Here is a 9499-nt window from a genome sequence, read left to right as displayed (position 1 = left end):
ATTAGATTTAATTATCAAGCTAAATAGGTTTGGGCCAGGTTAATACTTGTATGGGAGACAGCTTGGGAATACCAGGTGCTGTGTGACTTTTATAGTTGAGTTGCTGTTTACATTCAATTAGCAAGCTTAAATGTGTTCTGCAAAAAAACTAGCAATTTCTGTTGTTCAGGTTTTGCTCTTGTTATAATTAGATAATCTTTGCATTGTTTTATGGCTTACGGCCACACCAGCCTGAAAACGCCCGATTTCATTTGACCTAGGAAGCTAAATAGGTTTAGGCCAGGTTAATACTTGTATGGGAGACAGCTTGGGAATACCAGGTGCTGTGTGACTTTTATAGTTGAGTTGCTATTTACATTCAATTAGCAAGCTTAAAGGTGTTCTGCAAAAAAAACTAGCAATGTCTGTTGTTCAGGTTTTGCTCTCATTATAAATAGGTCATCTTTGCATTGTTTTACGGCTTACGGCCACACCAGCCTGAAAACGCCCGATCTCATTTGACCTCGGAAGCTAAGCTCGTTTGGGCCTGGTTAGTACTTGGATGGGAGACCACCTGGGAATACCAGGTACTGTAAGCCTATTAGATTTAATTATCAAGCTTAAATGTGTTCTGCAAAAATCTAGCAATTTCTGTTGTTCAGGTTTTGCTCTTGTTATAATTAGATAATCTTTGCATTGTTTTATGGCTTACGGCCACACCAGCCTGAAAACGCCCGATCCTATTTGACCTAGGAAGCTAAATAGGTTTAGGCCAGGTTAATACTTGTATGGGAGACAGCTTGGGAATACCAGGTGCTGTGTGACTTTTATAGTTGAGTTGCTATTTACATTCAATTAGCAAGCTTAAAGGTGTTCTGCAAAAAAAACTAGCAATGTCTGTTGTTCAGGTTTTGCTCTCATTATAAATAGGTCATCTTTGCATTGTTTTACGGCTTACGGCCACACCAGCCTGAAAACGCCCGATCTCATTTGACCTCGGAAGCTAAGCTCGTTTGGGCCTGGTTAGTACTTGGATGGGAGACCACCTGGGAATACCAGGTGCTGTAAGCCTATTAGATTTAATTATCAAGCTAAATAGGTTTGGGCCAGGTTAATACTTGTATGGGAGACAGCTTGGGAATGCCAGGTGCTGTGTGACTTTTATAGTTGAGTTGCTGTTTACATTCAATTAGCAAGCTTAAATGTGTTCTGCAAAAAAACTAGCAATTTCTGTTGTTCAGGTTTTGCTCTTGTTATAATTAGATAATCTTTGCATTGTTTTATGGCTTACGGCCACACCAGCCTGAAAACGCCCGATTTCATTTGACCTAGGAAGCTAAATAGGTTTAGGCCAGGTTAATACTTGTATGGGAGACAGCTTGGGAATACCAGGTGCTGTGTGACTTTTATAGTTGAGTTGCTATTTACATTCAATTAGCAAGCTTAAAGGTGTTCTGCAAAAAAAACTAGCAATGTCTGTTGTTCAGGTTTTGCTCTCATTATAAATAGGTCATCTTTGCATTGTTTTACGGCTTACGGCCACACCAGCCTGAAAACGCCCGATCTCATTTGACCTCGGAAGCTAAGCTCGTTTGGGCCTGGTTAGTACTTGGATGGGAGACCACCTGGGAATACCAGGTGCTGTAAGCCTATTAGATTTAATTATCAAGCTAAATAGGTTTGGGCCAGGTTAATACTTGTATGGGAGACAGCTTGGGAATACCAGGTGCTGTGTGACTTTTATAGTTGAGTTGCTGTTTACATTCAATTAGCAAGCTTAAATGTGTTCTGCAAAAAAACTAGCAATTTCTGTTGTTCAGGTTTTGCTCTTGTTATAATTAGATCATCTTTGCATTGTTTTATGGCTTACGGCCACACCAGCCTGAAAACGCCCGATTTCATTTGACCTAGGAAGCTAAATAGGTTTAGGCCAGGTTAATACTTGTATGGGAGACAGCTTGGGAATACCAGGTGCTGTGTGACTTTTATAGTTGAGTTGCTATTTACATTCAATTAGCAAGCTTAAAGGTGTTCTGCAAAAAAAACTAGCAATGTCTGTTGTTCAGGTTTTGCTCTCATTATAAATAGGTCATCTTTGCATTGTTTTACGGCTTACGGCCACACCAGCCTGAAAACGCCCGATCTCATTTGACCTCGGAAGCTAAGCTCGTTTGGGCCTGGTTAGTACTTGGATGGGAGACCACCTGGGAATACCAGGTACTGTAAGCCTATTAGATTTAATTATCAAGCTTAAATGTGTTCTGCAAAAATCTAGCAATTTCTGTTGTTCAGGTTTTGCTCTTGTTATAATTAGATAATCTTTGCATTGTTTTATGGCTTACGGCCACACCAGCCTGAAAACGCCCGATCCTATTTGACCTAGGAAGCTAAATAGGTTTAGGCCAGGTTAATACTTGTATGGGAGACAGCTTGGGAATACCAGGTGCTGTGTGACTTTTATAGTTGAGTTGCTATTTACATTCAATTAGCAAGCTTAAAGGTGTTCTGCAAAAAAAACTAGCAATGTCTGTTGTTCAGGTTTTGCTCTCATTATAAATAGGTCATCTTTGCATTGTTTTATGGCTTACGGCCACACCAGCCTGAAAACGCCCGATCTCATTTGACCTCGGAAGCTAAGCTTGTTTGGGCCTGGTTAGTACTTGGATGGGAGACCACCTGGGAATACCAGGTGCTGTAAGCCTATTAGATTTAATTATCAAGCTAAATAGGTTTGGGCCAGGTTAATACTTGTATGGGAGACAGCTTGGGAATACCAGGTGCTGTGTGACTTTTATAGTTGAGTTGCTGTTTACATTCAATTAGCAAGCTTAAATGTGTTCTGCAAAAAAACTAGCAATTTCTGTTGTTCAGGTTTTGCTCTTGTTATAATTAGATAATCTTTGCATTGTTTTATGGCTTACGGCCACACCAGCCTGAAAACGCCCGATTTCATTTGACCTAGGAAGCTAAATAGGTTTAGGCCAGGTTAATACTTGTATGGGAGACAGCTTGGGAATACCAGGTGCTGTGTGACTTTTATAGTTGAGTTGCTATTTACATTCAATTAGCAAGCTTAAAGGTGTTCTGCAAAAAAAACTAGCAATGTCTGTTGTTCAGGTTTTGCTCTCATTATAAATAGGTCATCTTTGCATTGTTTTACGGCTTACGGCCACACCAGCCTGAAAACGCCCGATCTCATTTGACCTCGGAAGCTAAGCTCGTTTGGGCCTGGTTAGTACTTGGATGGGAGACCACCTGGGAATACCAGGTACTGTAAGCCTATTAGATTTAATTATCAAGCTTAAATGTGTTCTGCAAAAATCTAGCAATTTCTGTTGTTCAGGTTTTGCTCTTGTTATAATTAGATAATCTTTGCATTGTTTTATGGCTTACGGCCACACCAGCCTGAAAACGCCCGATCCTATTTGACCTAGGAAGCTAAATAGGTTTAGGCCAGGTTAATACTTGTATGGGAGACAGCTTGGGAATACCAGGTGCTGTGTGACTTTTATAGTTGAGTTGCTATTTACATTCAATTAGCAAGCTTAAAGGTGTTCTGCAAAAAAAACTAGCAATGTCTGTTGTTCAGGTTTTGCTCTCATTATAAATAGGTCATCTTTGCATTGTTTTACGGCTTACGGCCACACCAGCCTGAAAACGCCCGATCTCATTTGACCTCGGAAGCTAAGCTCGTTTGGGCCTGGTTAGTACTTGGATGGGAGACCACCTGGGAATACCAGGTGCTGTAAGCCTATTAGATTTAATTATCAAGCTAAATAGGTTTGGGCCAGGTTAATACTTGTATGGGAGACAGCTTGGGAATGCCAGGTGCTGTGTGACTTTTATAGTTGAGTTGCTGTTTACATTCAATTAGCAAGCTTAAATGTGTTCTGCAAAAAAACTAGCAATTTCTGTTGTTCAGGTTTTGCTCTTGTTATAATTAGATAATCTTTGCATTGTTTTATGGCTTACGGCCACACCAGCCTGAAAACGCCCGATTTCATTTGACCTAGGAAGCTAAATAGGTTTAGGCCAGGTTAATACTTGTATGGGAGACAGCTTGGGAATACCAGGTGCTGTGTGACTTTTATAGTTGAGTTGCTATTTACATTCAATTAGCAAGCTTAAAGGTGTTCTGCAAAAAAAACTAGCAATGTCTGTTGTTCAGGTTTTGCTCTCATTATAAATAGGTCATCTTTGCATTGTTTTACGGCTTACGGCCACACCAGCCTGAAAACGCCCGATCTCATTTGACCTCGGAAGCTAAGCTCGTTTGGGCCTGGTTAGTACTTGGATGGGAGACCACCTGGGAATACCAGGTACTGTAAGCCTATTAGATTTAATTATCAAGCTTAAATGTGTTCTGCAAAAATCTAGCAATTTCTGTTGTTCAGGTTTTGCTCTTGTTATAATTAGATAATCTTTGCATTGTTTTATGGCTTACGGCCACACCAGCCTGAAAACGCCCGATCCTATTTGACCTAGGAAGCTAAATAGGTTTAGGCCAGGTTAATACTTGTATGGGAGACAGCTTGGGAATACCAGGTGCTGTGTGACTTTTATAGTTGAGTTGCTATTTACATTCAATTAGCAAGCTTAAAGGTGTTCTGCAAAAAAAACTAGCAATGTCTGTTGTTCAGGTTTTGCTCTCATTATAAATAGGTCATCTTTGCATTGTTTTACGGCTTACGGCCACACCAGCCTGAAAACGCCCGATCTCATTTGACCTCGGAAGCTAAGCTCGTTTGGGCCTGGTTAGTACTTGGATGGGAGACCACCTGGGAATACCAGGTGCTGTAAGCCTATTAGATTTAATTATCAAGCTAAATAGGTTTGGGCCAGGTTAATACTTGTATGGGAGACAGCTTGGGAATGCCAGGTGCTGTGTGACTTTTATAGTTGAGTTGCTGTTTACATTCAATTAGCAAGCTTAAATGTGTTCTGCAAAAAAACTAGCAATTTCTGTTGTTCAGGTTTTGCTCTTGTTATAATTAGATAATCTTTGCATTGTTTTATGGCTTACGGCCACACCAGCCTGAAAACGCCCGATTTCATTTGACCTAGGAAGCTAAATAGGTTTAGGCCAGGTTAATACTTGTATGGGAGACAGCTTGGGAATACCAGGTGCTGTGTGACTTTTATAGTTGAGTTGCTATTTACATTCAATTAGCAAGCTTAAAGGTGTTCTGCAAAAAAAACTAGCAATGTCTGTTGTTCAGGTTTTGCTCTCATTATAAATAGGTCATCTTTGCATTGTTTTACGGCTTACGGCCACACCAGCCTGAAAACGCCCGATCTCATTTGACCTCGGAAGCTAAGCTCGTTTGGGCCTGGTTAGTACTTGGATGGGAGACCACCTGGGAATACCAGGTGCTGTAAGCCTATTAGATTTAATTATCAAGCTAAATAGGTTTGGGCCAGGTTAATACTTGTATGGGAGACAGCTTGGGAATACCAGGTGCTGTGTGACTTTTATAGTTGAGTTGCTGTTTACATTCAATTAGCAAGCTTAAATGTGTTCTGCAAAAAAACTAGCAATTTCTGTTGTTCAGGTTTTGCTCTTGTTATAATTAGATCATCTTTGCATTGTTTTATGGCTTACGGCCACACCAGCCTGAAAACGCCCGATTTCATTTGACCTAGGAAGCTAAATAGGTTTAGGCCAGGTTAATACTTGTATGGGAGACAGCTTGGGAATACCAGGTGCTGTGTGACTTTTATAGTTGAGTTGCTATTTACATTCAATTAGCAAGCTTAAAGGTGTTCTGCAAAAAAAACTAGCAATGTCTGTTGTTCAGGTTTTGCTCTCATTATAAATAGGTCATCTTTGCATTGTTTTACGGCTTACGGCCACACCAGCCTGAAAACGCCCGATCTCATTTGACCTCGGAAGCTAAGCTCGTTTGGGCCTGGTTAGTACTTGGATGGGAGACCACCTGGGAATACCAGGTACTGTAAGCCTATTAGATTTAATTATCAAGCTTAAATGTGTTCTGCAAAAATCTAGCAATTTCTGTTGTTCAGGTTTTGCTCTTGTTATAATTAGATAATCTTTGCATTGTTTTATGGCTTACGGCCACACCAGCCTGAAAACGCCCGATCCTATTTGACCTAGGAAGCTAAATAGGTTTAGGCCAGGTTAATACTTGTATGGGAGACAGCTTGGGAATACCAGGTGCTGTGTGACTTTTATAGTTGAGTTGCTATTTACATTCAATTAGCAAGCTTAAAGGTGTTCTGCAAAAAAAACTAGCAATGTCTGTTGTTCAGGTTTTGCTCTCATTATAAATAGGTCATCTTTGCATTGTTTTATGGCTTACGGCCACACCAGCCTGAAAACGCCCGATCTCATTTGACCTCGGAAGCTAAGCTTGTTTGGGCCTGGTTAGTACTTGGATGGGAGACCACCTGGGAATACCAGGTGCTGTAAGCCTATTAGATTTAATTATCAAGCTAAATAGGTTTGGGCCAGGTTAATACTTGTATGGGAGACAGCTTGGGAATACCAGGTGCTGTGTGACTTTTATAGTTGAGTTGCTGTTTACATTCAATTAGCAAGCTTAAATGTGTTCTGCAAAAAAACTAGCAATTTCTGTTGTTCAGGTTTTGCTCTTGTTATAATTAGATAATCTTTGCATTGTTTTATGGCTTACGGCCACACCAGCCTGAAAACGCCCGATTTCATTTGACCTAGGAAGCTAAATAGGTTTAGGCCAGGTTAATACTTGTATGGGAGACAGCTTGGGAATACCAGGTGCTGTGTGACTTTTATAGTTGAGTTGCTATTTACATTCAATTAGCAAGCTTAAAGGTGTTCTGCAAAAAAAACTAGCAATGTCTGTTGTTCAGGTTTTGCTCTCATTATAAATAGGTCATCTTTGCATTGTTTTACGGCTTACGGCCACACCAGCCTGAAAACGCCCGATCTCATTTGACCTCGGAAGCTAAGCTCGTTTGGGCCTGGTTAGTACTTGGATGGGAGACCACCTGGGAATACCAGGTACTGTAAGCCTATTAGATTTAATTATCAAGCTTAAATGTGTTCTGCAAAAATCTAGCAATTTCTGTTGTTCAGGTTTTGCTCTTGTTATAATTAGATAATCTTTGCATTGTTTTATGGCTTACGGCCACACCAGCCTGAAAACGCCCGATCCTATTTGACCTAGGAAGCTAAATAGGTTTAGGCCAGGTTAATACTTGTATGGGAGACAGCTTGGGAATACCAGGTGCTGTGTGACTTTTATAGTTGAGTTGCTATTTACATTCAATTAGCAAGCTTAAAGGTGTTCTGCAAAAAAAACTAGCAATGTCTGTTGTTCAGGTTTTGCTCTCATTATAAATAGGTCATCTTTGCATTGTTTTACGGCTTACGGCCACACCAGCCTGAAAACGCCCGATCTCATTTGACCTCGGAAGCTAAGCTCGTTTGGGCCTGGTTAGTACTTGGATGGGAGACCACCTGGGAATACCAGGTGCTGTAAGCCTATTAGATTTAATTATCAAGCTAAATAGGTTTGGGCCAGGTTAATACTTGTATGGGAGACAGCTTGGGAATGCCAGGTGCTGTGTGACTTTTATAGTTGAGTTGCTGTTTACATTCAATTAGCAAGCTTAAATGTGTTCTGCAAAAAAACTAGCAATTTCTGTTGTTCAGGTTTTGCTCTTGTTATAATTAGATAATCTTTGCATTGTTTTATGGCTTACGGCCACACCAGCCTGAAAACGCCCGATTTCATTTGACCTAGGAAGCTAAATAGGTTTAGGCCAGGTTAATACTTGTATGGGAGACAGCTTGGGAATACCAGGTGCTGTGTGACTTTTATAGTTGAGTTGCTATTTACATTCAATTAGCAAGCTTAAAGGTGTTCTGCAAAAAAAACTAGCAATGTCTGTTGTTCAGGTTTTGCTCTCATTATAAATAGGTCATCTTTGCATTGTTTTACGGCTTACGGCCACACCAGCCTGAAAACGCCCGATCTCATTTGACCTCGGAAGCTAAGCTCGTTTGGGCCTGGTTAGTACTTGGATGGGAGACCACCTGGGAATACCAGGTGCTGTAAGCCTATTAGATTTAATTATCAAGCTAAATAGGTTTGGGCCAGGTTAATACTTGTATGGGAGACAGCTTGGGAATACCAGGTGCTGTGTGACTTTTATAGTTGAGTTGCTGTTTACATTCAATTAGCAAGCTTAAATGTGTTCTGCAAAAAAACTAGCAATTTCTGTTGTTCAGGTTTTGCTCTTGTTATAATTAGATCATCTTTGCATTGTTTTATGGCTTGCGGCCACACCAGCCTGAAAACGCCCGATCTCATTTGACCTCGGAAGCTAAATAGGTTTTGGCCAGGTTAATACTTGTATGGGAGACAGCTTGGGAATACCAGGTGCTGTGTGACTTTTATAGTTGAGTTGCTATTTACATTCAATTAGCAAGCTTAAAGGTGTTCTGCAAAAAAAACTAGCAATGTCTGTTGTTCAGGTTTTGCTCTCATTATAAATAGGTCATCTTTGCATTGTTTTACGGCTTACGGCCACACCAGCCTGAAAACGCCCGATCTCATTTGACCTCGGAAGCTAAGCTCGTTTGGGCCTGGTTAGTACTTGGATGGGAGACCACCTGGGAATACCAGGTACTGTAAGCCTATTAGATTTAATTATCAAGCTTAAATGTGTTCTGCAAAAATCTAGCAATTTCTGTTGTTCAGGTTTTGCTCTTGTTATAATTAGATAATCTTTGCATTGTTTTATGGCTTACGGCCACACCAGCCTGAAAACGCCCGATCCTATTTGACCTAGGAAGCTAAATAGGTTTAGGCCAGGTTAATACTTGTATGGGAGACAGCTTGGGAATACCAGGTGCTGTGTGACTTTTATAGTTGAGTTGCTATTTACATTCAATTAGCAAGCTTAAAGGTGTTCTGCAAAAAAAACTAGCAATGTCTGTTGTTCAGGTTTTGCTCTCATTATAAATAGGTCATCTTTGCATTGTTTTATGGCTTACGGCCACACCAGCCTGAAAACGCCCGATCTCATTTGACCTCGGAAGCTAAGCTTGTTTGGGCCTGGTTAGTACTTGGATGGGAGACCACCTGGGAATACCAGGTGCTGTAAGCCTATTAGATTTAATTATCAAGCTAAATAGGTTTGGGCCAGGTTAATACTTGTATGGGAGACAGCTTGGGAATACCAGGTGCTGTGTGACTTTTATAGTTGAGTTGCTGTTTACATTCAATTAGCAAGCTTAAATGTGTTCTGCAAAAAAACTAGCAATTTCTGTTGTTCAGGTTTTGCTCTTGTTATAATTAGATAATCTTTGCATTGTTTTATGGCTTACGGCCACACCAGCCTGAAAACGCCCGATTTCATTTGACCTAGGAAGCTAAATAGGTTTAGGCCAGGTTAATACTTGTATGGGAGACAGCTTGGGAATACCAGGTGCTGTGTGACTTTTATAGTTGAGTTGCTATTTACATTCAATTAGCAAGCTTAAAGGTGTTCTGCAAAAAAAACTAGCAATGTC

At 40.5% G+C, this 9499-nt stretch overlaps 17 non-coding genes and 18 pseudogenes across 17 annotated transcripts; all 35 read left to right on the top strand.

The window, feature by feature from the left end:
- Positions 1-213: 213 nt before the first annotated feature.
- Positions 214-332, top strand: LOC143515463 (5S ribosomal RNA; annotated as a pseudogene).
- A 127-nt stretch (positions 333-459) lies between these two features.
- Positions 460-578, top strand: LOC143515957 (5S ribosomal RNA). The gene has a single exon (XR_013131512.1). It is a non-coding gene; the product is annotated as a 5S ribosomal RNA (ribosomal RNA).
- A 107-nt stretch (positions 579-685) lies between these two features.
- Positions 686-804, top strand: LOC143516087 (5S ribosomal RNA; annotated as a pseudogene).
- Positions 805-931: 127 nt separating this feature from the next.
- On the top strand, positions 932-1050 carry LOC143515796 (5S ribosomal RNA). Its single transcript, XR_013131357.1, has one exon. It is a non-coding gene; the product is annotated as a 5S ribosomal RNA (ribosomal RNA).
- A 214-nt stretch (positions 1051-1264) lies between these two features.
- Positions 1265-1383, top strand: LOC143515462 (5S ribosomal RNA; annotated as a pseudogene).
- Positions 1384-1510: 127 nt separating this feature from the next.
- Positions 1511-1629, top strand: LOC143515795 (5S ribosomal RNA). Its single transcript, XR_013131356.1, has one exon. It is a non-coding gene; the product is annotated as a 5S ribosomal RNA (ribosomal RNA).
- A 214-nt stretch (positions 1630-1843) lies between these two features.
- Positions 1844-1962, top strand: LOC143515461 (5S ribosomal RNA; annotated as a pseudogene).
- A 127-nt stretch (positions 1963-2089) lies between these two features.
- LOC143515956 (5S ribosomal RNA) lies at positions 2090-2208 on the top strand. Its single transcript, XR_013131511.1, has one exon. It is a non-coding gene; the product is annotated as a 5S ribosomal RNA (ribosomal RNA).
- A 107-nt stretch (positions 2209-2315) lies between these two features.
- Positions 2316-2434, top strand: LOC143516086 (5S ribosomal RNA; annotated as a pseudogene).
- A 127-nt stretch (positions 2435-2561) lies between these two features.
- On the top strand, positions 2562-2680 carry LOC143515878 (5S ribosomal RNA). Its single transcript, XR_013131436.1, has one exon. It is a non-coding gene; the product is annotated as a 5S ribosomal RNA (ribosomal RNA).
- A 214-nt stretch (positions 2681-2894) lies between these two features.
- On the top strand, positions 2895-3013 carry LOC143515460 (5S ribosomal RNA; annotated as a pseudogene).
- A 127-nt stretch (positions 3014-3140) lies between these two features.
- Positions 3141-3259, top strand: LOC143515955 (5S ribosomal RNA). Its single transcript, XR_013131510.1, has one exon. It is a non-coding gene; the product is annotated as a 5S ribosomal RNA (ribosomal RNA).
- Positions 3260-3366: 107 nt separating this feature from the next.
- LOC143516085 (5S ribosomal RNA) lies at positions 3367-3485 on the top strand (annotated as a pseudogene).
- A 127-nt stretch (positions 3486-3612) lies between these two features.
- On the top strand, positions 3613-3731 carry LOC143515794 (5S ribosomal RNA). Its single transcript, XR_013131355.1, has one exon. It is a non-coding gene; the product is annotated as a 5S ribosomal RNA (ribosomal RNA).
- Positions 3732-3945: 214 nt separating this feature from the next.
- Positions 3946-4064, top strand: LOC143515458 (5S ribosomal RNA; annotated as a pseudogene).
- A 127-nt stretch (positions 4065-4191) lies between these two features.
- Positions 4192-4310, top strand: LOC143515954 (5S ribosomal RNA). The gene has a single exon (XR_013131509.1). It is a non-coding gene; the product is annotated as a 5S ribosomal RNA (ribosomal RNA).
- A 107-nt stretch (positions 4311-4417) lies between these two features.
- LOC143516084 (5S ribosomal RNA) lies at positions 4418-4536 on the top strand (annotated as a pseudogene).
- A 127-nt stretch (positions 4537-4663) lies between these two features.
- LOC143515793 (5S ribosomal RNA) lies at positions 4664-4782 on the top strand. Its single transcript, XR_013131354.1, has one exon. It is a non-coding gene; the product is annotated as a 5S ribosomal RNA (ribosomal RNA).
- Positions 4783-4996: 214 nt separating this feature from the next.
- Positions 4997-5115, top strand: LOC143515457 (5S ribosomal RNA; annotated as a pseudogene).
- A 127-nt stretch (positions 5116-5242) lies between these two features.
- LOC143515792 (5S ribosomal RNA) lies at positions 5243-5361 on the top strand. Its single transcript, XR_013131353.1, has one exon. It is a non-coding gene; the product is annotated as a 5S ribosomal RNA (ribosomal RNA).
- A 214-nt stretch (positions 5362-5575) lies between these two features.
- On the top strand, positions 5576-5694 carry LOC143515456 (5S ribosomal RNA; annotated as a pseudogene).
- Positions 5695-5821: 127 nt separating this feature from the next.
- LOC143515953 (5S ribosomal RNA) lies at positions 5822-5940 on the top strand. Its single transcript, XR_013131508.1, has one exon. It is a non-coding gene; the product is annotated as a 5S ribosomal RNA (ribosomal RNA).
- A 107-nt stretch (positions 5941-6047) lies between these two features.
- On the top strand, positions 6048-6166 carry LOC143516083 (5S ribosomal RNA; annotated as a pseudogene).
- Positions 6167-6293: 127 nt separating this feature from the next.
- On the top strand, positions 6294-6412 carry LOC143515877 (5S ribosomal RNA). The gene has a single exon (XR_013131435.1). It is a non-coding gene; the product is annotated as a 5S ribosomal RNA (ribosomal RNA).
- A 214-nt stretch (positions 6413-6626) lies between these two features.
- Positions 6627-6745, top strand: LOC143515455 (5S ribosomal RNA; annotated as a pseudogene).
- Positions 6746-6872: 127 nt separating this feature from the next.
- Positions 6873-6991, top strand: LOC143515952 (5S ribosomal RNA). Its single transcript, XR_013131507.1, has one exon. It is a non-coding gene; the product is annotated as a 5S ribosomal RNA (ribosomal RNA).
- Positions 6992-7098: 107 nt separating this feature from the next.
- On the top strand, positions 7099-7217 carry LOC143516082 (5S ribosomal RNA; annotated as a pseudogene).
- Positions 7218-7344: 127 nt separating this feature from the next.
- LOC143515791 (5S ribosomal RNA) lies at positions 7345-7463 on the top strand. The gene has a single exon (XR_013131352.1). It is a non-coding gene; the product is annotated as a 5S ribosomal RNA (ribosomal RNA).
- A 214-nt stretch (positions 7464-7677) lies between these two features.
- On the top strand, positions 7678-7796 carry LOC143515454 (5S ribosomal RNA; annotated as a pseudogene).
- A 127-nt stretch (positions 7797-7923) lies between these two features.
- Positions 7924-8042, top strand: LOC143515790 (5S ribosomal RNA). The gene has a single exon (XR_013131351.1). It is a non-coding gene; the product is annotated as a 5S ribosomal RNA (ribosomal RNA).
- A 214-nt stretch (positions 8043-8256) lies between these two features.
- Positions 8257-8375, top strand: LOC143516013 (5S ribosomal RNA; annotated as a pseudogene).
- A 127-nt stretch (positions 8376-8502) lies between these two features.
- Positions 8503-8621, top strand: LOC143515951 (5S ribosomal RNA). Its single transcript, XR_013131506.1, has one exon. It is a non-coding gene; the product is annotated as a 5S ribosomal RNA (ribosomal RNA).
- Positions 8622-8728: 107 nt separating this feature from the next.
- LOC143516081 (5S ribosomal RNA) lies at positions 8729-8847 on the top strand (annotated as a pseudogene).
- A 127-nt stretch (positions 8848-8974) lies between these two features.
- LOC143515876 (5S ribosomal RNA) lies at positions 8975-9093 on the top strand. Its single transcript, XR_013131434.1, has one exon. It is a non-coding gene; the product is annotated as a 5S ribosomal RNA (ribosomal RNA).
- A 214-nt stretch (positions 9094-9307) lies between these two features.
- LOC143515453 (5S ribosomal RNA) lies at positions 9308-9426 on the top strand (annotated as a pseudogene).
- Positions 9427-9499: the final 73 nt, after the last annotated feature.

This window comes from Brachyhypopomus gauderio, chromosome 5 (assembly GCF_052324685.1).
Source record: "Brachyhypopomus gauderio isolate BG-103 chromosome 5, BGAUD_0.2, whole genome shotgun sequence".
NCBI lineage: Eukaryota > Metazoa > Chordata > Actinopteri > Gymnotiformes > Hypopomidae > Brachyhypopomus > Brachyhypopomus gauderio.
This window is presented reverse-complemented; position numbering and strand designations above follow the sequence as displayed.